Source organism: Tripterygium wilfordii, chromosome 16 (genome assembly GCF_013401445.1).
Source record: "Tripterygium wilfordii isolate XIE 37 chromosome 16, ASM1340144v1, whole genome shotgun sequence".
In the NCBI taxonomy this organism is placed as follows: Eukaryota; Viridiplantae; Streptophyta; class Magnoliopsida; order Celastrales; family Celastraceae; genus Tripterygium; species Tripterygium wilfordii.
This window is the reverse complement of record NC_052247.1, coordinates 9,762,398-9,787,011: the sequence shown is the minus strand read 5'-3', so window position 1 is coordinate 9,787,011 and position 24,614 is coordinate 9,762,398. Positions and strand designations below refer to the sequence as shown.

Here is a 24,614-nt window from a genome sequence, read left to right as displayed (position 1 = left end):
TTAATAGTAAAATTACAATGGTATTGGATTAGTACTATGTATATATAATATCGTTTACTATGTATATATAATATTGTTTACTAACAAATATAGAAAAAAAATAAAGAATCACGAATAACTCAAATGATACTCATATGTGTGATATTTCATACAGGTCTCGAGTTCGAGTCTCTCCTCCTCCTCCCCTTATTAAAAAAAAAAGTTATGCAAAATAATTAACACTAAGAAGCACACATATCGAATAGTTAAACACTCAGAAAACAAAATACACATAATACAATAATAGGGTTGATATTTATTTTGGATATTCATAAACAAATTTGAGAGGGTACTAACATGAAGTGAAATTGATATACATAAATATATTACTTTAAGTTAATTATGCTATTATAGTGTGTCTAGTGTCTTCTTTATATATATATATATATATATATATATATATATATATATATATATATATTATTGGAAGTTATATTAAAAATTATATTCCAATTATGTTATTCTGAATACTTATAATTTTTTTAAAAATAATCTAGTTATTTAAAATTAGAAAAAGAAGATAAATTAAGAAAGAAATCGTCAACAATTTAATTAAATTACGATTTGAACTCTTTCTATAAATTAAACTTATAGTATTTAATTATTTTTAATTGACTTTGGGACACTTAACCATTAGGTACTCAAAAAGTACACGTCACAGAAATAGAAAACATATATTAACGATTCGACTTTTAATGAGTAACTAGTTGTAAGCCCGCGATTCACGCAACATATAATTGTATTTATATATATTTTTTGTATAGTATTTTTCACAATAAAGGCTTGATCTTGTTATCCTTCTTCGTGCCTTTGTTACCCAAAGATCAAGTTTCAAATATACGAAAACTAATTGATTTTCTCTCCCCCTACTTCCTCTAATATTTGTTGTGAATGATATCGTTGTCATCAAATTTATTTGAATGGAAAGAATGATAAAAAGTCATATATATAGTTTCCTAAGTGACTAAATCCATTAAAAAGTCATAAATGTGTGCATGACCCTTGTCTTATTCTAAGGTGAATGTATCTTTTATATTCATCTTAATTAATGTGATACATTGATCTTTATGATACATGAATTTGATTTTATATTTATGGTACATGAATATATAAGAAAAATAGGAAGAACACGCGGTGCAATGAATTCCAAATCAAGAGGAAGGGGATGGGTGATGTTCGAATTCGAGACCTCTATGAAATAACACACACATGAGTAATTATGTGATATATTAGGACAAAGACACAATTAATTAATTTTAATGTATGAATTGTTAATTTAAAATCTATCAACATGTTTTTTTCATACGTGTCATCCAATCAAAGTTTCAACGGCCACAATGGTAAAAGGACATAATATCCGAAAATCCTCAGATTCTCCTTAGACGACCAGACAAATTGTCTCATGGTTTTAACCAATTTGTCTTTAGACATATGGTCCATCGAAAAATATGTAACCCCCAATGTGTACCAAACAGAGACACTTCTAAATAAAGATTCTAATTTGCAGTCAATTTTTGTCGTGGGCCTTCTCCAGATACCACATATAGTCTTACTGGGCCAAAGATTCATCGAGTGTGGCCCATAATATCAGTTTGGGCTGGAAGTAAATGATTAGGATGACAAATTGAGATGGAGAGTCCTTTTATTTTTTTGGTAAGTGAAATGGAGAGTCCTAAAGTTACCATTTAATAATGGATACGAACTGTGCTTTTGCGAAAGTAAAAACCTAAAGTGCTACCCACTTTTTAATAGTGTGGATAAGTGAAATGACAAGTGAGATCCACTGTTGACTGTGTGATAACCTAGTTGTTTGGATGACTTCAGCAGTACTTTAGTGGGATTTTTTGCGGCTGGTTGTTTTGTTTTGTATTGTCTTGCCTCTTTCTGGGTTGGATGGTGGTGCTTGTAGGTCGTGGTCGTGTGGTGTTTCTCAGGTTAAGTGCTTGTTGTGTTTTGGCCCCTTTTTAGGCGGGTTGGGTCTCTTTTGGTTGTGGTTACGTGTGTTTGTTAGGAAGGTCTTTGCTGGGTCCTTGGCCTCTATCTTGGTTTGTTGGGTCTTTGTTGGTTGTTTTATCTTTCATCCCTTTAATAAAATCAGTCATTTGATCAAGAAACAAAAAATGAGACCTATTGTTTTGGGTTCCACATGTTTCAAATCAATGGTGAAAACAAATGTTCGCATTTTAGGTCATTAATTTAAGTTCGCATGAGAGAATTTTCTGTAATGATGGATACTTAAAATTGTCTTCTATTTTTGTGGCATGAATAATAAATGTACCTTAAATCATAATGTGATTTCGAAATACGATGCAGATGTGTGTTTTGACTAATTCTCTATATTTGTTTCATATTTTATAGATAAAACCATGTTTAAGTAGGCTCATGTAAATGCTCTGATTCCTTGCTATGCTAGAATGTGTAACCAAAAGCAAAGGGGCAGGGAGCCTTATATAAGGATATACAGACCAACATTTGATGTCCTTATCTTCGAGGAAGCCCCACAATAATCCCCAGAAGGATTGAATCTTCATCACCTGTAACTGCTTTGTGGGACAAGACAACACCTACATATATATATATATAAAATGTCCCTAAAGAAAGTTCTCTCCCTTTCTCTCGCTTACACACTCAACGTCGTGCCAGAACACTTCACATTGGCTCCAGTAATCATCAGTGTCCATCAAGAGAGAGCAACATTGAGAAGCACAGATTTTTGTTCAGGCCTAACAAAACTTAAATATTTGAAAACTCATATGTTCATATTTACTTTTAGAAAAATATCTCATACGTGTTTGGTGAATAGCAAATAGTTCTGATGACATACCTGTAGGATAATATCGCAGGCGGAAACAATAAAGAAAGATTAAACAACGATCGACACACTGAAATCCATTAGAAAATAAGAGGAAAACTCTTTAGGGTTTCAATATAATTCTTAGAATAAGAGATACTTATCACTAGGGCCGGCTACAACCCTAAAATGATGAAAGATGCAAAAAATTAAAATTACAACAATGCCCCTAAAACACAAAACGGTTCATTTAAGGTCCTAAACGATGAAATTTCACAAAACTAAGGTGGGGCTAGGGGCCAAACGCCCTTGTTCTACTTAGCTCATCGTTTCGCCTCAACCAGTCAAATTAGGACAACGTGACAATTTCCAATCTTGAAAATGACTTATATCCCTAACATTTTTGTCCATAACAGTATTATGTTATCTGATTACATTAAACTTCGTGATTACGTTGTCTAATTACATTGACTTCCGTTGTTACATTGTCTAATTATTTTGACTTTCGTTATTACTTTGTCTAATTGCATGTTATGATAGATTATGACTAAATTTGTTAGGGATGCCTAACGCTCCTATTTCAATCCTATTAGCTAATTTTATTGTAAATAAAGCAAACGACATAAACTAGTCCTATGTCATATACTGTCAATTCATAAGTGGTAATTTGGATACTCATTTTCCTAAACTAGAGAGGTTATGGAATTTAGTGGGGGAGGCAGAATATTTTCCTGAAATAAATCCGTGAGGGGATGATATGAATTTCTCTTAGTGGTGCCCCAGAACGAACAATATTATCTAAGGCAGATTTTCTATTACTTGCAACATTTAAACATGCAATTGGTCCTTGTGTTTTTTGTAGTTTTGATATCAACATATATATAGTCTTTGACTCTTTGCAGTTTTGTTATTTTTGTAGGTGAGATCATGATATAATAGTAGGTGAGATATTGAATTATGCACAATTGGGTAATCGGATTATCCATTACCCTTACCCGATTACATGTTATCTAAATAAGACTAAAGGTTGCATCTGGTTCGACCCAAAACACCTGCCACCCAACCCGTTATACATCGCTACTTATTATTGCCATATAATTGGAGTTATTATTTTGAAGAGTATCATAAAACAATGGAAATGTTAAGGGCATTGGATAAATGATATAAAGGTAATTACTCTATTAGAATATGTATATTAATTTTAAAAAATTAGGTCACAGAATGTCTATCACATATCGATCGTATGCTATAGTGAATCCTTAACCAGTGTTTAGAACACTCGTTATCAATACTAGTAAAATCAAAACACAATTATACTATCTCTACATGGCACTGTTGCTGCTGCTGTTGACATATTTATTGTTTAATTTAGTCTAAATTTCCATTTCCTAACTTGGCAATAATCAATACTCTTGAAGAAACGCAACCATTGAAAAAAGACACCAAATTTATAAATAATTATTAGTCATCATGCCCTCGAACGACAAACAGTAATAGATGACAGTACTGTGTGCATATGTTTTTGTGAAACAATAGTTGACCTCCGAAATCAATTATAGCTTTTCATTTCATCTATGGATGAATGTGGGTGGGGTAGGTATTATATTAAATCATATACAACTTACATTTTTTTTGAATAAGGAGGGGATTCCAACCCTAATCACCAAAGTGATACACACCATTTTTACCTCTCCCATTAGTAGCTTGGGGTGTTCATATATAGCTTACTTACTTATAGAATTGATATAAATTAAAATACCAACTTTAAATTGACATGCCTCAAGATTCGAGAAGCATAACCTACTAAGAACACTTGTATTGTAGTTAAAACAGATAACGAAAAATGATAGATTAATTGTTACAAAAATATTAATCCACCAATATCTGTAAAAATAACTAAAATAGATACTTGCAAGAGTGATTCTCTATTTCTAGAGACTCACTTTAGAATCTCTAAACATAAAATATAATATTAGAATATACTCTCTCATCTCGTCTCTTTCTCTTTCAAAACAGTGTGGGCATGTAATTTTAAAAAAGTTTGTTTAATATAAACAAGTAATATTTTAAATGTTATAGAGATTTATGATAGATATACTAATACAATTGTTGTTTAAATGGAGATGTTGTATATTATAAAAAAAAATGGTGTTTAAGTATATAAAATAGAATATGTTAAGAGACTGATGCGAGTGCTCTAATTCTGATAAATAAATAAAAAGTTCAAGTCCAAAATTCACTAGTTTTAAACCTTTACACGTACATGTACACTAGTGTAATCCCAAGCTCAATTATATACTAGCAGTAATTACAGGATACTTGGGTGAACGTCATTATTTAATTGAATGGGAGAGCATTTAATTTGTTGTAATACTAATTCATATTAATCATGGCCACAAAGACCATTCATTTTGACGATAATTAAAATGAATTATGGCTAATAAGTTAATTTACCATACTCCATATTAGTGAACTGATGTAATGGACAACATTTGTCCGTCTATTTGTAAATCTAATTAGTTCTAGATTATAAGCATAGTAATAGTTGTTACTTTATTCAGTTAGTGCCTTAGTGGTTGGTTATAATGAGTGCATATATTGGATGAATGATAATAAGCTATATATACACGTTAATTACACATCACTGCATGCCATGCAATGTATGGAAAGCCTTAGTGGTTGGTTATAATTAATGAGTGCATATACTGGATGAATGATAATAAGCTATAATGTGAGGGGATTATTTGGATCATGCATTCACATCCAAGGATTTGTCCGTTTTAGGCCCTGAGTCCTCAAGGATTTATTTCATGCGGAATGTCCGTTTCACTCACTCGAATCCATGACTTCGTGGAGGTGGGAGAGTGAGTACCCATCTTACCAATTAGACTAGTTGGTTGACCACGCAATGTGTAAAGAGCTGGTTTGCAAATTTACTAATATCACTTTTGTACACTATTGAATATTTGAATCTTGCTTATTTAGGGTCCAAAAACATAAGAAATTAATTTTGCACACCGAAAGATGTCAGTGTTTCTATTTGCACATTGTTATTTTAAATGTTTCAAATTGGTCACCCAATGATAAAATTGTTTCAACTTGGTCTCTTGGACAGATTTTCTCACTTTGGGACAGTCAAACTACACATGTGACACGTTGACTATCTGAATATTGATTGCCACATATGTAGTTTGATTGTCCCAAAGTAGAAAAATCTGCCCGAGAAATAATTTTATCGTTGGATGATCAAATTGAAACATTTTAAACAATGGTGTGCAAATTGAAACATTGATTATCTTTCGACGTGCAAAAATGGTTTAACCCAATTAAACATAGTTAAAATTATTTAACCCGTGACCTCGTGGCCAATCTTGCTTATTTAGATTTACTTAGTTCATCTCTATTTAGGTTTTTGGTCGTTTAATTATATTGTCGAATCCTAAATTATTTAAAATTTATATATAAATAATTTTGAATATTAAATTACTTAAATATTTATGTAAAGTATTTTTTTTTAAGCATCTACGTCGCATCAATGATTTTTTTTAATGATTGTATATAGATTTGAATGATTAATATTTTATGGTAGATAAAATGTAAATGACATGCATGATACATACATACATACATGTATATATGTATGCAAAGTTTCTCTGATACGAGACCAAGGAACGGGACAAACTTACGGGACTATTTTATTGGCCGTTAGACTAATCACACGGCACACGTTTTTCTTTTATTTTTTTCCTTTTGTCTCACTTCTCTCTCCTCTGACAGTCCCTCTCTCATCAAACCCTCTCTCTACAACCTGCAATAACAGATTAATCTTGCTGGTATATATTTTGGGTTACAAAACAGGTTGCAAAACCATAAATGTAGATGTCTGGACAGGAGCATACCTTGTCCAGACGGAACCTGTAGAACCAGCAACAACACAATCAACCTCTCTAAAGCCAATTATCCAGCAACAAAACAAAAGGATTTACTAGCACAAATCTCCAGTAGGAATAAACCAAATTTCTTTTAAATTAGGTACAAACTAAAGAGGGAAAGAATTTATACTATCCTATTTCGGTACAAACAGATAAAGAAAATTTTATACTCTTCCATTTATACACTTTCGGTTCCGGCGATTGGGTCATCTGGATAGCTCGATTTGGTCTCCATGATAGAGAGAAATCGCAACTGAGGAGTTGTGATAGGTGAAGGCCTCTGGGTTGTTCCCCTTCTCAAGTCGACCTTATCTTCGACCCCAATCAACCTGAATAGCGAAATGGAGAAATCTGACCCAAATCGACCTAAACTGCATATCATTGTTCGTGTTCAAGGGTTGCTCAATCTTTGCGTATCACTGTTCTGGTGTTTACCTTGATTTTTTAGTATAGCTTCGATTTCTCTGGTGTGCACAAATCAAGGGATGCTCAGGTAGCTCAATTTCTCTCTTGTTTTGGGTTGTGATTGCAGGTTGTAGAGAGAGTGTTTAATGAGAGAGGGATTGTTAGAGGAGAGAGATGTGTGAGACAGAAGGAAACAAAAAGTAGAGAGAGGGTTTGATGAGAGAGGGACTGTCAGAGGAGAGAGACGTGAGACAGAAGGAAAAAAAATAAAAGAAAAATGTGTGCCGTGTGATTAATTTAACGGTCAATAAAATAGTCCCATAAGTTAGTAATAAGCACATGAAATTCTAACTTTCAAGTCTCGATCGGTTCTAAATACCATTGCTTTAATGAAAGTCATGAGCAGTTGGATATATATCTCTCATAAGACTTACAAGTCATGGAAGAAGAGACAATAAGAGGACAAATTGAGCAAAGAAAAATATTGAAGAACATGTAATTCTAACTCATTAGCCATTTCTGCGACAGAAAAGACAAAAAACAAACGTGCTCAAATTTATAGTCATCTGTAGACTGTAATCATGGGATTTTAGACGACAACGATGGATTTTTAATGTCATTCGACGAATCTTGGTCTGCCGAGTGGTGTTGCGCATGTCCTGCTTATATATATATATATATATATATATATATATATATATAAACGCACCATTCTGGTTCATGGTGGCATGGATGGAGGGTTTTACCATATAAACTGCAATATTTTTTCATCTTTTAATAACATAAACCGCATTAATTCTAGAAACAGTGGTCAGTGGAAAGAAGACTAATACATATATATATACACACACACACTAAGAATATATAGCTCCTTGCATCCCTCAAAGGACATATTGGTTGTCTACCATGATGTAACCATATATATATATATATATGAAACGTATAGCCTACTTGTACTGATATAGCCCAAGCTTTACTCCATACATACATACCTTTTCAATTTCTACTAGACAAAGAAAACTACTTGCACCAAAAGTCAGTTCCGGAACAGCCATCCTACAAGACACTATCATCATACCCTTTCAATAGGAATTAGGAACTCACCAAGATCACCAAAAAGAAATTAATAGCTTCTCATGGAATGCAGGAATGAAGGAGAAAGGACAGCAAAGACAAACCCTTTTTAGTTTTTTAAAATTTAATTGATTAGACCTTTTTGAGGGATTACCCATCCATGGTTAAACAAGGGGTGTCCACGGTCAATTTCGATCAGGTTTTATTTATATTGTAGACATAACGGAGAAAGGATAGCAAAGACAAACTTTTTTTTTTTTTTCGATTTTTTGACATAAAATAACCAACCAATTGATTGGTTAGTGACGGTTTGATCGGTTATTTCGGGATTTTGTTATGTTCTTACTAACATATCTTTGATAATAATCGACCAATTGATTTGGACGGTCATTCGGTTAGGTCTGAGTGGTTAATTTGGACATCCCTTGTTAAACAGGATGTCCGAGGTCTGCAATAGTAAATCTCCTTTGCAATGATTTTAATTGTTGTTTCGCACAAAAAAAAATATGGTTAGACTCCTAAATCCAATTAAATCACATTCATAATTTGTTTAAAATTTTCTTTTGATGTTGTAGACTTAACTATATTAGACCCGAGCCACTCGGTTAAACATGGAAAACAAAAGCAATAATGAGTCAGCAATCATTCAAATAGACCCCACAGTCGGTTAGTCTTTTCAACTTTAACATTCATTTAATTAACGAAAATTACATGTAGCCCATCAGTTTGATAGCTTTATTCCATTGATTTAATCAATGAAATAGTTTTATTTCCACTCTTTTATCCCGTAATTATTGTCCAAAATTTATTGTTTTAATATAGATTATATTGTTTTTTAAAGTACAGTTTAGAATTCATGGTTTTAGTTCTAAATTCATTTGTTTTTACAATTCCATTGAAAAAAATAAAGAAATAAAGAAATTCTATTGAGAAAAAATAATAGAATTAAGATTTACCCGATAAAACTCATCGATAATGGATCTTGTTAGAAAGAGTTTTATACACTGATTCTAAATATGTAATTTTTTAAAATCTAACATGTATTTTGAGAGTTAAAATGTTTTAATATTTCTTTTAGGAGACTTGGGCTCCCATGGATTACCACTATATGTGTTATCTAGTATACTGCTAATTAACTATTGCTAATCCACAACTTTAACATTCATTTATGTACTACAAAACAAGATTTAAGTTCAATCTGCTTTTCTTAACCGTATATGCTTACCTACTTGCTCAACAGCTCAAGCCATCACCACATCAACACAAACCAAACACACACTATAGTAGCTTGTATAAAATAGTATTGTTTTCGTTGTTAGCTAGAATTATATATGTTGCAAGACAGATCCTCAATAAATAATCACAGATAATAGAACAATATAAAATAACAATTGAAAAGTAAGAGAGAAGAGAATAAGAACATATGATCTACGTGGTTCGACAATTTACCCATAGGGTACCCCCATACAAATATAACCAACCCACGTAAGAAATACAATAATCGACTGGTACGCTACGCTCCCCTCTCGCATTAATTTCTCCTTCCCTACAGCTTTTATGTATTAAGTAATACTTCTAATATGAACCATTATTTAACAAAACATATATATATATATATATCCTTCCAATGAGGATATTTTAGCAGAGTGAAAAGCACTCGATTTTTTTTTTTTGATAAGTCAGATAATTTTGTTAGGATATTAAACAAATACAAAAGGGAAAAGAAAACCAACAAGATCAACTAGAATGGTGATCTTGAAGGAGAATCCAAAACAGTTTGCTTTCATATCTCCTTATAAAACTCAGATCAATTTAAAAGGTATGAGCTAGACATGACCCCGTGCAACTTTACCATCCCATGGTCATTAACATGAAAGAACATCCATGAATCAGAGGAAGCACAAAAGTGAACCGGCCTTTGAGTATCAACAACATCTTGAAAAGACCTTCATATGAGATACCAACTACCCAAGTAGGATCAACCAACTGAGAAGAAGATACCAACTTGGATTGACCAGTGTTTGCGCATCAACGTATCCAGCCTTAACTCATCAGAATAAAATCTAAACCCCAATACAAGAGTATGACTTGGTTGTAGTTGTAGCAACATAATTTGGTGTTCATTGAGATACACCTTGCCACAGTCTAATTGCCCTTCAGGTCTTGCCTTAATACCAGTAGAATAAAAGGAACACCAATCTCCCGTAGATAGAAACAACTACCACACCATCAGGAAACAACCTTCCAACCTATAGTCTAAGAATAAAGTGTAACAACCTTAATAAAGCACTCGATCCTTGTTTCGAGACAAGAAAAGTGTTGATGCAATAATTCAACCATCAAAATTCGATAAATAATTGACTTGAATCAATTGAGGGAAATAGAAACGGATTTACGTGGTTCAGCTTTGAGTCTAGGTCTCTGGTGCTAAGCTGAGAATCATTTTATTATTAGATAGTGATTACAAATGGTACATAAAATATCAAAGGAAGAATAAGGGTTCAAAATGGTTGTTCTCGATCGATCAGATCCCCTTTCCATTGCTGACTATCTTCATTTTATATTTGTTTTGTGCAGTTATGCCAGTTTCCAGCGGTTGAGGAAGTTCGCAATAGTTGTTGTCTGTTTTAGACATAACTGTTGATATGGAATCGTCTTGTATTCGGCTTGATATGGAACTGTCTTTTCTTCGACGTCGTCCATCGACTATTTCTTGTTCAACCTTAAGTGTCATATGTATCTGCCGGATGTTCGGTTTAATGTAAAACACTTGACCTTGTCCTTTTGGACTTATGTTTTGACCTTAAGTGTTGTATTATACGTGCTTATGACTTATCTTTTTTGAACTTACGTTTTGGTCTTACCTTTTTTTGTATTTGAATTCGGTCTGGTCAATTCTGACCCCTACAAAAAGCAAAATTAATATACATTTAATCAGCCTTTGTTGTAGTTTGCAAGTCTTGTGCCCCCAAGTCCCTAACCCTAGGCGAAGAACCAGCAAATAAAGAAATGAGGTTTGCTATAGCTTAACTTCTCGGCATGCACAAGGTGGCATGCCAGGAACGCATCTGCTTCTTGGCCAAAAGAGTAGAGTGTTTGTGGGGCCTTAGTATTCCCTTTGCGTGGGGGCCGCCATAGGGGGGATAACGGGATGGGGCCCATCTGCACTGTGAGCTCTAATGATCGGAGGGCTAGCCCACGCCTGACCATTAGCCAGCCGCCACGTACTGAGCTCTTCAATCATTCCGTTCCGTCGGGTCCAACACTCCACCACCATTTGCGGCTCGGATGGCTATGACTTGACAGCCGAGCTGAACTTACTATTTTTGTATTTTTGTTTTGTAGATGTATTTGTATTTGGAGAAGTGTCACTGTCAAGATGTATTTTAGTCGGTCGGTGGGGGGCCCATCTCATGAAGAGGATAAAATAGACGGAAAGGAATATAATTACGAACCAACCAACCAGAACCGCGTGCGGTTGCTGGTGAGGCTGAAGAAATATTTAATTATGTTAAAGACCACCAACCTTAAAAAGGGGTTTTTGAAAGTACATAATATATATATATAGTGTTCATTAATTTTCTGTAAAAAAAAAAAATTGCACTTTTGAGCTAACTTTTTGTTTATTTTAAGATAATCTCAATGGAACTGTGGTTCTCTTGATGATAAATGTAAGAAATGTTACATAACCCCAAAGGCTTAGGAAAAAAAGTCGGGATGGATTGGTGCCGTTCCTCTACGTTTAGGATATCAGAATATCAAACCAGGAACGAAGAAAGGCACGTAGAAAAGCATATTGGCCTAATTATTCCTCACTAGCTAGTATTAGTATGTATCCATTATAACATCAATCTTTTTATCAAATAAGGACGATAAATATGTATCACGAGGTGCATGTATATGCATGTAAAATGAGATTGATTTACCTCCTAAAGACTGTTTTCTCTAACATCTCTTTAAACTACCCACATCCTTTTCCAGATTTGTTTGGAGGAGGTGGAGCTCATTCTTCTTCACTTCCTCCTGATCCCGTGTTGATGTATCCAATTTGCTCTTTATGCACTTTTCCCATGAATATACTCTAATATATTTGTTCTGTACTTTGAATAAGGTTTGATTCAGAGTTTTTTTACTCAAACTCTTGATCCCCTCCATATGTCACGGCTTCTTTATCATCAATTTTTCTGATATGTTTTGACGACACATATTTGATGCACAATAATAAGACTTCTAAATCCTGGTGAAAATCGGTACCTTTTGATGAACGGAATGCCAAGACTCTTGATTTAGAACCATTGTTTTTGTTTGTTTGTCTAGTTGTGTATGAGTATGTCCCCGGTGTAGTTCGGTGTTGTCCAATGATGTTCGATATTTATAATTTTTATTTGAAGTAGTTCTCATATTTATGGAATGTAATCCATCATTTTTGGTGGCTCGAGTTCTTTTTGGCGTCAAATTCTCTTACCTAATAAAGTGTGAGAGAGTGGAGGATGATGACCTTAGCCTTAGGTGACCACAATCAGAAATATCATACATATATATAATTGATTGCACACACTACTATTCATCTCTTGTTCTTTCACTCTTTATTTTTCATAATAACACATATATGGTCCTGTGGTAAACAACTTTTATAAGAAGCCAATGTCATCCTCACCGTTAGATCAACTTGTAATAATTTAACATTCTGTGGTCTCCATCAGTTGCTGGTAGAGGTTGCCGCCTCTGTCTCTCTCTCCTGTCAAAAATATAGACTCTGTATCTTTCTCCGTCAAAATATATAACTTCATCCTGCCATTGTCCGCCTCCCTTTCTTGCACAAAGCTTTTGCAGCAATCAAGCTCCCACTCAAAAGATAGACAGAGAGAGAGAGAGAGAGAATTAAAAAAATAAAAGAAAGAATGATTATATTTGGGCGTGTGTGTGAGAGAGAGGTATTCTTATATAACCCTAACACCAGTCCCTTTGATCAAACTTTCCTTTTGCCTTTCTTTTCTTCCTCGGGATCTGATCGACAACAACTGGACAAATATTCTTACACAGTTGGGGGGTTCTTTCACTGCAATTCCCGAGGTCCTTCCTCTCTTGTTTGTTTGGTTTGGTTTTCAGTATCATATGCTTCACCGTGGAAGAGCTCAAAGTGTCAAAATTCTACTAGTTGTCTTGTCTTAAATCTCATTGGTGATTCAAGGCTTCCCTCGATCGGATCTAAGAGGAAGTGGTAAAAGTGGCTGTGCTGTGTTTTCCAGATTATCAAGGTTAGGTTTTAATTATAAGAGCTAGCTAGCTTCTTAATTCTCTCTTATGGGTTTCTTCTTCATTTGCTCTGAATAGATCCACCAAGGTGGGAGCATATGCTTGTATTACAAGCTATATTAGGTTGATCACTCATCATGAAATATAAATGATTGTACCTTTATTATGAAATAACTGATTTTGATTTGGTTGTGTTTTGAAGTTTTGATCAATGAATATGACTTCTTCCCTCATGTGTTTTCTAGATCTCATTTTATGCGACCATGAATTCGTATTCTAGGATCATATATATATAGCTAGGTTTATGGTTAGAATTACCCCTATAAGTTCATTGTATGTAAATATATGCTTATAGCTAGCCTATTATATTTTCTATTGATGATCGGCCGGTGTCATCTGTTGATTTTTTATTTTATTATAATTACATTCACTTCGCATGCATATATCCTATGTTCAACTGCCTATACTACTATTATCCTGTCGAAAATTTAATGCCTTTTTATGCCTTGTTTAACAAGGTAAAGTTCTTTCCATTACATTGATTTTCTCTAAGTTAAAGATTCACTTTTTTGTTTGGAGAAAAATTCACTTTTTCTAATAGAAATAAACCATGTGTATAAATTCAAAAAAAAAAAAAAAAAAAGAAGAGAAGAAGAAGTGATATCCATTTCTTGCTATATGTCTGAAATTTGTAGGTAACTTTACTTCTTCCTCTTTTCTCCCCCTTTTTCTTGTCTAATGATATGTAACCTCGAGTTTTTTCGGGTTATTTATATATGAATTGGCAAGGAATTAATTCTAGTTCTAATTATATATATATATAGCTCCAGCATTTATTCTCTCCTCTTTTTTTGATGATATATTTTTTCTTCAATCCGTTGTTGCTTCTCATTTATAAGCCCTCAATAACCATAGTGAAGATGATTTGAGTGAACCGATGATTTTTTTTATAAAGGATATTCATTAAGGAGAATTACAAGAAGAAGGAGAAAACAGCACTAAAGAGTTTTAGCTGATTGTTAAACAATATAATGAATTTAACTTTTGATTTATAAAGACACATAATGCGTATGAGTCTTCTATATATATAATATATAGTTACAAGTATCTTCATTAGTAACAATTTAATTAGTCATGCATGGATGTTTATGATTTGTATGCATAAATGTTTTTGATTTTGAGTTTTAGGTGTGGGGTTTTAACTTTTCTCTTTTCTGTATTCGAGTGTTTTCCCAATGCCATTTTCTTTCTTTCGAGTAAATAATACCACATCTTTCATCAAGAAAAAATAAATTGTACGTACATAATTACTATTAGTTACATGCTGCAGGAAGAGTTAAACATGCATGATGAATTGGAATTCTTTCCACCGGAATTTTCTTCAAAATTACATCAATCTAGCTTAGAAATATTAAATGAAATTGACATATATTCCATGTGATCATTTCCCTATAAAGCATATTTATGTAATGATCCTATGTTGAATACAATCTTATGCATTATAATTTTCTTTCAAACGAACTTTCATCTTTGCTCATAAAGGTGGTATATATATATATATATATATATATATATATATATATATGTCTTAGTCAAGTAAGCATGGTAGACTATTCAAACATGTTCCATTGCTTTATTATACGTTGGACTGCATTGATACAGAACCGGGGGACAAAGTAGCCGCAATCCGATTGTTTTTGACCATTCGTAATTAATAATGACTAACCAATTCATATGTCAAGAAACAAAACAGTTTTGTTGTTGTAGGGTGAGTGGCAATGAGAAACTACTTTGTGTCATCAACATGTCCGCATGACTAGTGTGCAAATGAGTGTGTACAAAAGATTTTCTAGGTACAACTTCGAGTGTGTCAAGATTTTGCGATTAATAATATCTTGATATAAACCTCTTTTTAGTGGAGAACGATATCAGCGGGTTTGTCCATTTTTAGATAATCAAGTTAATTGAGCCCAAACTTGGACCGAACATGTTGTCGAGTGTCAACAAATAAGTTTGACATAGGCCCAACGTGAAACCGAATGGGAATAGATTCTACTAGGGATAAAACCACGGAAAATCCTATAGGCATACTCCTTTGTCCGAAGCAATAACCAATTGAGTTATCCCAGTTCGGTTCTTGCATGCATATGCCATACCTTAGTTTGGTTCTTGCATGCATATGCATACCTTTACTTGTGAAACGCTTTTATAAGTGTATAAGATTAATTTGTACAACTTTGGCAACACTTGCTTAGATTTATTTAGAGCTAGACATGCTATATCATTATTCTAATATTCTCCCATAGATAGCATGTACGAGACTTATAATTGATCGTTCAATGCAGACTAACTTCAAGTCATTGGAAGTATGAATACATTTTCAAATGTTCCCCCAGGCTTCAGGTTCCATCCCACCGACGAAGAACTTGTTGATTACCTACCTAAGAAAAAAAATTGCCTCAAATACAGATCGATTTGGATGTAATCAAAGAAGTTGATCTCTATAAGACTTGAGCCTTGGGATCTTCAAGGTACTATAAAATTAAAATTTATATGCCCATAATTTCCTTATTACATTACTCAAATTAAAGATGAATAAAAATTGATTAATGTTGGTTTTTGTGATGAATCTGCATTTACATACATATATATATATAGAGCTATGCAAAATCGGGGTCTGAAGAGCAGAGTGACTGGTATTTCTTTAGCCATAAAGACAAGAAGTATCCGACTGGGACTCGGACTAATAGAGCAACAAAAGCAGGGTTTTGGAAGGCTACAGGAAGAGATAAGTCTATTTATTCTCGACATAGCTTGATTGGCATGAGAAAAACCCTAGTTTTCTACAAGGGACGAGCTCCAAATGGTCAAAAATCAGATTGGATCATGCATGTAATATCGCCTCGAAAACCCATGAAAATGGAACACCTCAGGCAAGTATATATATTTCCCTTCTTTTTCAATCTTACAATTATATATATCCTATATTCCTATGTAGAGTACTAGTGTATATATAAATCTTTGTCTGAAGTAACTATATTATGGTCAGATGAAATTCTGCGGTTGCCATTTCCTTAACAATATTTCATTTGGTGCATGAATATTTAGATAAAAAAATGTGAGTGTGTTGATTTATATGCAATTAAGGTATGTATAACTAGACATAACTAGACAGATGAGAGTGGATGATAATATTGTGATGATGATGCATGAAACAGGAAGAAGGATGGGCTGTGTGCAGGGTGTTCAAGAAGAGAATGACTACAGTTAGAAAAATGGGTGAATATGACTCCCCATGTTGGTACGACGACCAGCTCTCATTCATGCCCCCCGACGGTGAATCTCCTCGTCGAATTTCTCAGTTTTACTCTTCTTCATACCATCCTCATCACTATCCAGCCTGCAAGCAAGAACTTCATCATCAATTGCAGCAGCAGCACTACAACATGCCACCTCAACATCACCATGATCCTTTCCTTCAGCTCCCTCAACTAGAAAGCCCTAAATTACCACAATCAGCTGCAAGTGTTAGTGTTCCATATGGAAATTCGACTCTCACAACTCAGGAAGATCAGCAATTGCAACACAATCTGAGCAATAATAGCGATCAAGCTGTGGATCAAGTGACCGATTGGCGGGTCCTCGACAAATTTGTTGCATCGCAGCTTAGCCATGGAGATCATGCAGCTGCCAAGGAAACAAATTACAGTAATTCATCAAATATGTTCAATGTGGTTGATGATGATCAACAGATGGACTTGCTGGCTAATGATCAATCTAAGAGACAAGAAGTACTTGTTGAACAGGATTACGCGTTGACATCTGCGTCGAGTTGCCAAATTGATCTTTGGAAGTGAAAGTTTATACATGATATATGGAACGTTGATGAAGACTATATATATATACACCAAATACTAATCATTGGAGGTACAGGTTTTATGATATGATATGGAATATCGATGAAGACTTGATGATGCAGAGGTTGCTGTACATAATAAGAAAGAAAAAAAAATGCTATTTGTCTTATAGCTATACATGGAGCATATATATATATATAGTAGTAGTATGGTATCCTGTCTATATTGATTAGTACTAGGATAACCATGTTAGATATCGATCGAAGACAGTGAACTTCTATGGCCGAGCAATATTGTTGGGACTGTCTCGGCTTAAATATATATATATATATATATATATATATATATATATATATGTTGAATGTAGCATTCCATGGAGGCTTTCTATAAGTTTGTAACATCTTTTTTGTTTTACAATATTTGAAAGTTTCAGATTCTATGAATCTATGTACTTGTGACTTCAGAATATATGGCAAAAGGTTTTTTTTTTTTTTTTTCCCTTTTCCTAGCTTGCACCCTAATTATGTGTGTAGTTATCTAGGTTGTTTTTGACGACATCTTACAGAGTAAGTTGGGTAAAAACCTAATGTATAACCACAAGGATATTTTTCCTAATGGGAATCGAACTCAAGACCTCCCGAGTCCATACGGTTTGATCTAAAGTGGTTGCACTAACCAAGTCAATATATCTATATAGAGGATAGAGAGTGACGTTGGATATAAATTCTTCTTTGTTTGCCGCTGTTTTTCTCTACCATAAAATGGTTGGTGTTATTACAAATACATTGCGGTTATGTAGAAGAATCTGGCATGAATTGTAAGGTTTTAAGAAGGCATGATTGATGAAGAAGACAAGCCGAAAGACAAATGGACAGGGAGGGAAGGCATAACCCCTAATTGGTCAAGCTTTAGGGACAACTTTATCATAAAGGAGACAAGCAATTGTTTGTTTAATGATTGATGTTTCACTATATGTTGCTCTGCTGATATGTTATACATGTATGTATAGTTGTCCCAAGAACTTTGAAAAAGTTTTAAAAAAAAAAGTAAAGGCAAAGCAACTTTCTACATGCTTGGCTTGGGAGTTGAGATATAGGGCCAGGCTTCCCCCACCACTTGTTATTAGTGCTTTCATGACACTCATGATTAAATTTCAAAATCAATTGCCTTTTCTTTCCTTATCTATTCATTTATTCCCTTCTTAGTCAGACCTTCAAATTTGTAGCAATAAGAATTTTCTAACTTGAGTAAAGAATTTGTAGGAATAATGATACAGTGGTGGTGAAAGAAAGAGGAAATTCACAAAAACAAAAACAACTTATACTAGTTAAATTACTATAAATACGTTTTTTAGTACCATATGTTTATTTTATATGAAAATGCATAGATATTATAACATATTATTAAAAATTAAGTGAATCAAACGATTTGTGCGATTCGAAATTTTGCTCAATCAATTCAAGCAATGCAATTCGATTCGATTTGACAACCTTACCATAAACTTCTAAATAGGTTATTGGGACTTGCATGTATTCAACTGTTCATTGAATACCAGGGAAATAATAAAAACACTAGACGATAACCAGGAATCTACAAAGAAGTCTGTGAATTAACTCAGAAGTAATGAAGGTAAAATAAACGATAATCTGTTTGTGCCTTTGTGGGGTACCTGCTTCTGGGGTAGGTCTAGGACAGCATCATTAAAATCTGCACCTTCAATGAGTGTGCCCCAAGATCACTTCGTGTGAGGACTGTTCTAGCAGCAAGCACGGCATTTGTGAGACTCAGAGGGTGATATCCGGGAATAATTTACCTGACAATTTTGCCTTGTATGCCACATTCTTCTCCAGGTATGCACCATTGAATGTTGAAATGTTGATTCTCTATATATTGCGGAAATGTAAAGCAAAAGAAGTTAAAGAAGATCAGAGAGAGATCAGAGAAGATGAAGTTCAGAGGTAGAAAAAGAAGAAGAGATGAGCTGAATATACATGTTATTCAAGATGAGGACGATTTACACCCCTCACTTAACTAAGTTCACCTCATTCGAAATAAACCTCAGAAAAAAATATAACATTTATGAGTACGTCCCAATTTCAATTTTTTTCAAATTTAACAATTTACATCCCATAATTTCAGTCGTTGGATCTCACCAACGGCTGAGATTAAAGAAAATAAAAAAAAAAACTAAATAAAACTAAACCCTAAATTTTCAAATTCTCAAAATAAACCGCCGTGGAATGATAGATACCACAAAGAAGAATGCCCGGCGATAGCATAGGTGCTCTTGCTCCCCTCAGTAGCTCCGATTGAGTCCGTTCGACTTTCAGCTTGGCTAGGGCGCCTGGAAAAGAAGTCATTAAAGCGAGCTACCGTGTCCTTATCCGAACCACTACGTACTCCAACAAGGAAGCCATCCCCGTATCTACTAAAGAAAGATGGATGTCTGTCTTCATGTAAGGGAAGGAAGGAGGAGGAGGAGCAGGAGGTGAAGGAGAAGGAGAAGGAGAAGGAGAACTGGAGAAAGAGAAGGAGAGAAGGAGAATTAGTAGGGTCGATTAGGATGTTGTTAGATTGAGGGTTTTTTGGGTTTTTAAAGTGTACTTAGTTAACTCGGATGTGCAATTAGTCCCATCGTTATTCAACTTGATTTCAAACGGCTATAATAAGCCTAGCAATATATTCAAAGTTGGTTTAATATGACTACATTTAGAAAGCTGGTTCCATATGAAGCTGTGTTGATATGATCAAGAGCTGAGGATATAAGTCAGCCCATATAATATTGGAGCAACTTATAGCAAAAGCCCATGATCAATAAACTAAAACTAAGCCCAAGACTTAGTCATAAGCCCAGCTATGAACAGATGAAAGCCTCTCACCCCTTGTTTTCATTCACATGAACTGCTTTTCTGCAGAGAAATTAAAACACAAAATTAAGCAAGTCTCAACTTCAAATTCAAATTCAAATGATTCATTTACTCTTGAAAACAATTTCCCATCAAACCTGAGATCCGAAGAACCGAACTGTGCAGGCAGCTGAGCCAATCCCAAACTCGCCCCTTTGTTTCTGCTTCGGACTTATTGAGATGAGGCATGCAACAGCTAACAAGCGTGCATGCCAGAGATAAAGCTAATAAACTGCAGCTGCCAATGCAGTTGAAACAGTACAGCGGGCCAGCCGAGAGAGACCCACCCAAGCAAGTCTGATATTATAATTATATAGGAGCGCTTTCGAAAGGGGAAGGTGGTCCTTGGTCCATATATAACACATTACGACTTATGTGTCCTCTGGCAAAAACTAGAAAACGACACCGTCCATCCAGTCTCAGATGATCGAGTTTTTTTTTTTTTTTTTTTTTTAAACGGAAGAGGGAGATTCGAATTGTGATCACCAGTATGATACACACAATCTTTATCACTCTAACTAGTGACTTTGGTGTTCAGTTGATTGAGTGTTGGATCGTCCTTTTGTGTTTTATTGAGGTTTTTTACTCTCTTTTTTAATGAACATATTGATTTTAATATTTATAAATTTTATCTCATGGAAGGATTCGAATCTGGTCAATCAGAGGGTGTGACTAAAACTCTAAAACTAAGGCAAAACAATTTCCCAGGGCCCTATGCTTTTTGTGCGTACACTCAGTGGCAATCCTAGGGTGGGGCGACATGGTTGGCCGCCTTGGCCCCCCACATTCTCAGGGCCCTAAATTTTTAGAAAAAAAATTAATTTTATAGTAATCCAAACATAAAAAAAACAACTAAAAATAAATAATTCCCAACATATTTCAACCAAAAAACAATAAAGAAAAAAGAAAACACATCCCCTTTTGTAGAGTTGACATTGGATAACCGTAAACTCAGGTACCACTACGTACACTGTACATGTAGCTATACTTTATCAAGATATGGGGCTTATGCAATTTGTTTGAAATTGTAGAGTTTACAATTTGAATGCAACGGTTTGGAACATATGCCACATCAGATGACATTTTGTTTTTTCATTTTTAAAATATGTCTGACTAAAATTTTCTCTACCATTAGATTAGAATTATAAACTCTAGAAAATTATGGAGTCTCCAAATCTAATTTATCATGTGGGGTTAATGAATCAAATCTAAAAGATAAACCCTAAAACCCCTTAACTCACACACACACACACATATTATATTCTTATCGATTTTTGCACCGGCAACCCCATCTCTACCTTCAATAGAGAGATTGATGTTAGACTTATAAAAAGTTTGTCATCAATTTCATGTAAGTCAATGATGTGATTTGTAAGTATGAGCCAAATATCTCAACATTTGAGAGTCATTTTAAATGACAAAACATTACGGACCCTAGACCAAATAGACGATGTTGTCGTATAAAGTAGAAGTAGTTGCAGAAAAATAACATAACAAAAGGAAAAAAACAATTTTATTAATAGGAACTGATCAAATACATAATTTAAAAATAAATACAACTCAGAAATAGATCGTAGTATCTAATTTTGTAAAGTGAGGTACGGGAAACCTGAATCTCCTTAAGGCGATAGCTTATGCCTACCGGGTGCTTTGTAGGTTATCAAGCTTCTCCTCCCAATATACAACACCTTAACCTAATCGGGGTAACACTACACGAAAGTAGGCCTATGTTGAGTTGTCTTAAACTGACAATACTCAAGAACAAAGAATAGATGAAAAATGAAATTTGAGAGAGAGTTTAATCCTGTGTAATCTGGAAGTCGCCCACCCTATGGTTTTTATAGAGGAAATAAATCCCAAAAAGTTAGAACTCGTTGCTAACTATTAGTTTGACATGAATTCAAATTTAATCTAAGAATAAACTCCATCCTTAAAGAGATTAGAATCTGTACTATATATAAAAGCAGAGGCTCTAATCGATTGCTCTATTTATTTGATACTTGGACAACCTATTTGTAAGATTAGTTGTCACGTGGATTCATAAGAATTCTCTATTTCTCATATTTCAAAAAAGCTCTATATACATTAATTGTCATATTGAAATTGAATTTTTTTAAAAAAAATTATTTGCACATTCAATTACAAAACCTTTTAAAACCAATAATATAAATTGTTCTTTAATTACATTATAAATATGAAATATGTAAAGTTATATTTATATAATTTTATAAATATGCGTATTATAAAATTTTAAAATCTCATTTTAAAAAAAAAGAATAACAATTTTGGTATGAATACTTTTAACATTTTATTTTAATGTAAAATGGAATCAACACTAGTCTCTTTATAGAACAACAATAAAAATATAAAATATAATAGAATCAATAAAAATCAAGAGACATATATTGAATGGCTATCACTTTTGGCCAGCTAAAGACGAAAAAATGATAATGAAATGTGATTAAAAATATCAGAAACTCAAAGAGGATTTAATAAAAAAATAATAATTTTAAAAAATAGTACAGTCTGTAACGGACAATTGGATGACTTCAATTATATTTGATACAATTTCTCATAAACAATTATTAAAAATCAAATCGATAATCAAAATAATTACTTTTCTTCTATAAAAAAACTTGAGTAAAGAAATTGAAACAAAACATAAAATATGAAATGCAATATCTAAAAAATATGAGTTAAAAAAAAAACTGTGCGGGATTTCGACTAGTTTAATTAGAGAAGAAAGTTCACCTCATTACAATTTAATTATCCAACCAATTGTAATTAAATTAGAACTTTAGTCAAACTTTGACCAAAAATATAATAATATTTTTTATTATTTGGGACCCATGCCCGAGCCACTCTCCACACCACTAAAACTTTGGACCCAAATGATAAGTCCAACACTCTCTCTTATAAACTAACATTCTTATTGCTAAGTTTTCAATGTGAGAACACACAACACACACCCCTCTTTGGGTTGCGATAGTTTATTGCTAAGTTTTCAATGTGGTACTTTTGCGCACACACGTACACTTCTCTTTGGGTTTAATGAGCCATTCACACCATGGCTTTTCCAACAGATAATACTTCAAGTGGATTAGATTGGGCCATACCTTCTCACCTACTTATTCTTATCCTTCTCAATTTATTCAAATTATAACATGATTTCGGAGCATAAACTAGATCCTAATAACCTCTCGTGTAGTCTACTTGTTGAACCGCTTATAACCGACTCTACAAGTGCAGAGGAAAGTGAGACTTGTAATCGGCGCCTTTTAAAAGATAAACTCATGCGGATCTTAGGCATAGAGCGGACAATACCTCACATGAATTGGGCTCAACTTCTCTCTCACCTCTTCTTCAAAATAATTGAGAGATCCACAAATCCTCAGGAACAGCAACAAAAAGAGATTTCAACAGGCTTTTTAAACTAGTGATATGGCTACCTTTTCCTCTCTCATTCGTACATGAATATAGACAAATTATGTATACTTATATATACATACCGATCCTGAGGTAGTGTGGGTCATATTAATATTATAAAATTTAATTAAAGCTAGAGTATAAAATTTATATATATAGATGTATAGAGTTACAAAATTTATATAGACAATTAAACATGGTTAAAAATTATGAGCTCATTTTACGTTTAATTATTATAGGTAATAAAACAAATTTAATGATACTATCTAATAGAAAAAAAGATACAAAAAAAAAAGGGACAGTATGGAGTGAAGGGACTGGAGCCTTGTGTGATGTGTTAGCTTTAGCAGTAGAGCACCAATAGAGTTAGCTGGGAGATGGAGGAGAGGACAGGAATTCTGATAGAAAATTGCGCATACATATATATATATATATATATATTCTCACATAAAACTCTAAAATAATGGTGTAAAATAAGAGTTTATGTTTTTTTTTTGATAAAGAGGACGGAACCTCAAGATTTTATTAAAACCCTCACTTAAGATGGAGGAATAACGAGGTTATATACAAAAAAAAAGAACCTTAAAGAAAGAAAAAAAAAAGCTATAACATAAGCTGAAATAAAAGGAACCAAAAATGAAAAGATAACTTCCAAAGAGGAAGCAAAGACCGAGGAAAGAAGGAGTCCATCTCAAAACCAAACAACAAACTCTATAACTCGATTAACCCTTGATTTAACTAGCTCATCAGCAACCATAATTGAGTCCCTCTGGAGTACTCTACACAAGAACATCATCAGACTATTTCTGGAAACCAAGCCACAAGATAGTCTCTTCTTTCAATTCCTTTCTTTGCCAAGCAGTCAGCCACATGATTGGCTTCCCTCCAAATAAGGGTCTATGTTTAATTGTGTGGATGAGTAAGATGA

At 33.7% G+C, this 24,614-nt stretch overlaps 1 pseudogene; it reads left to right on the top strand.

The window, feature by feature from the left end:
- The first annotated feature begins 15,865 nt into the window (after positions 1-15,865).
- LOC119981296 lies at positions 15,866-17,814 on the top strand (annotated as a pseudogene).
- Positions 17,815-24,614: the final 6,800 nt, after the last annotated feature.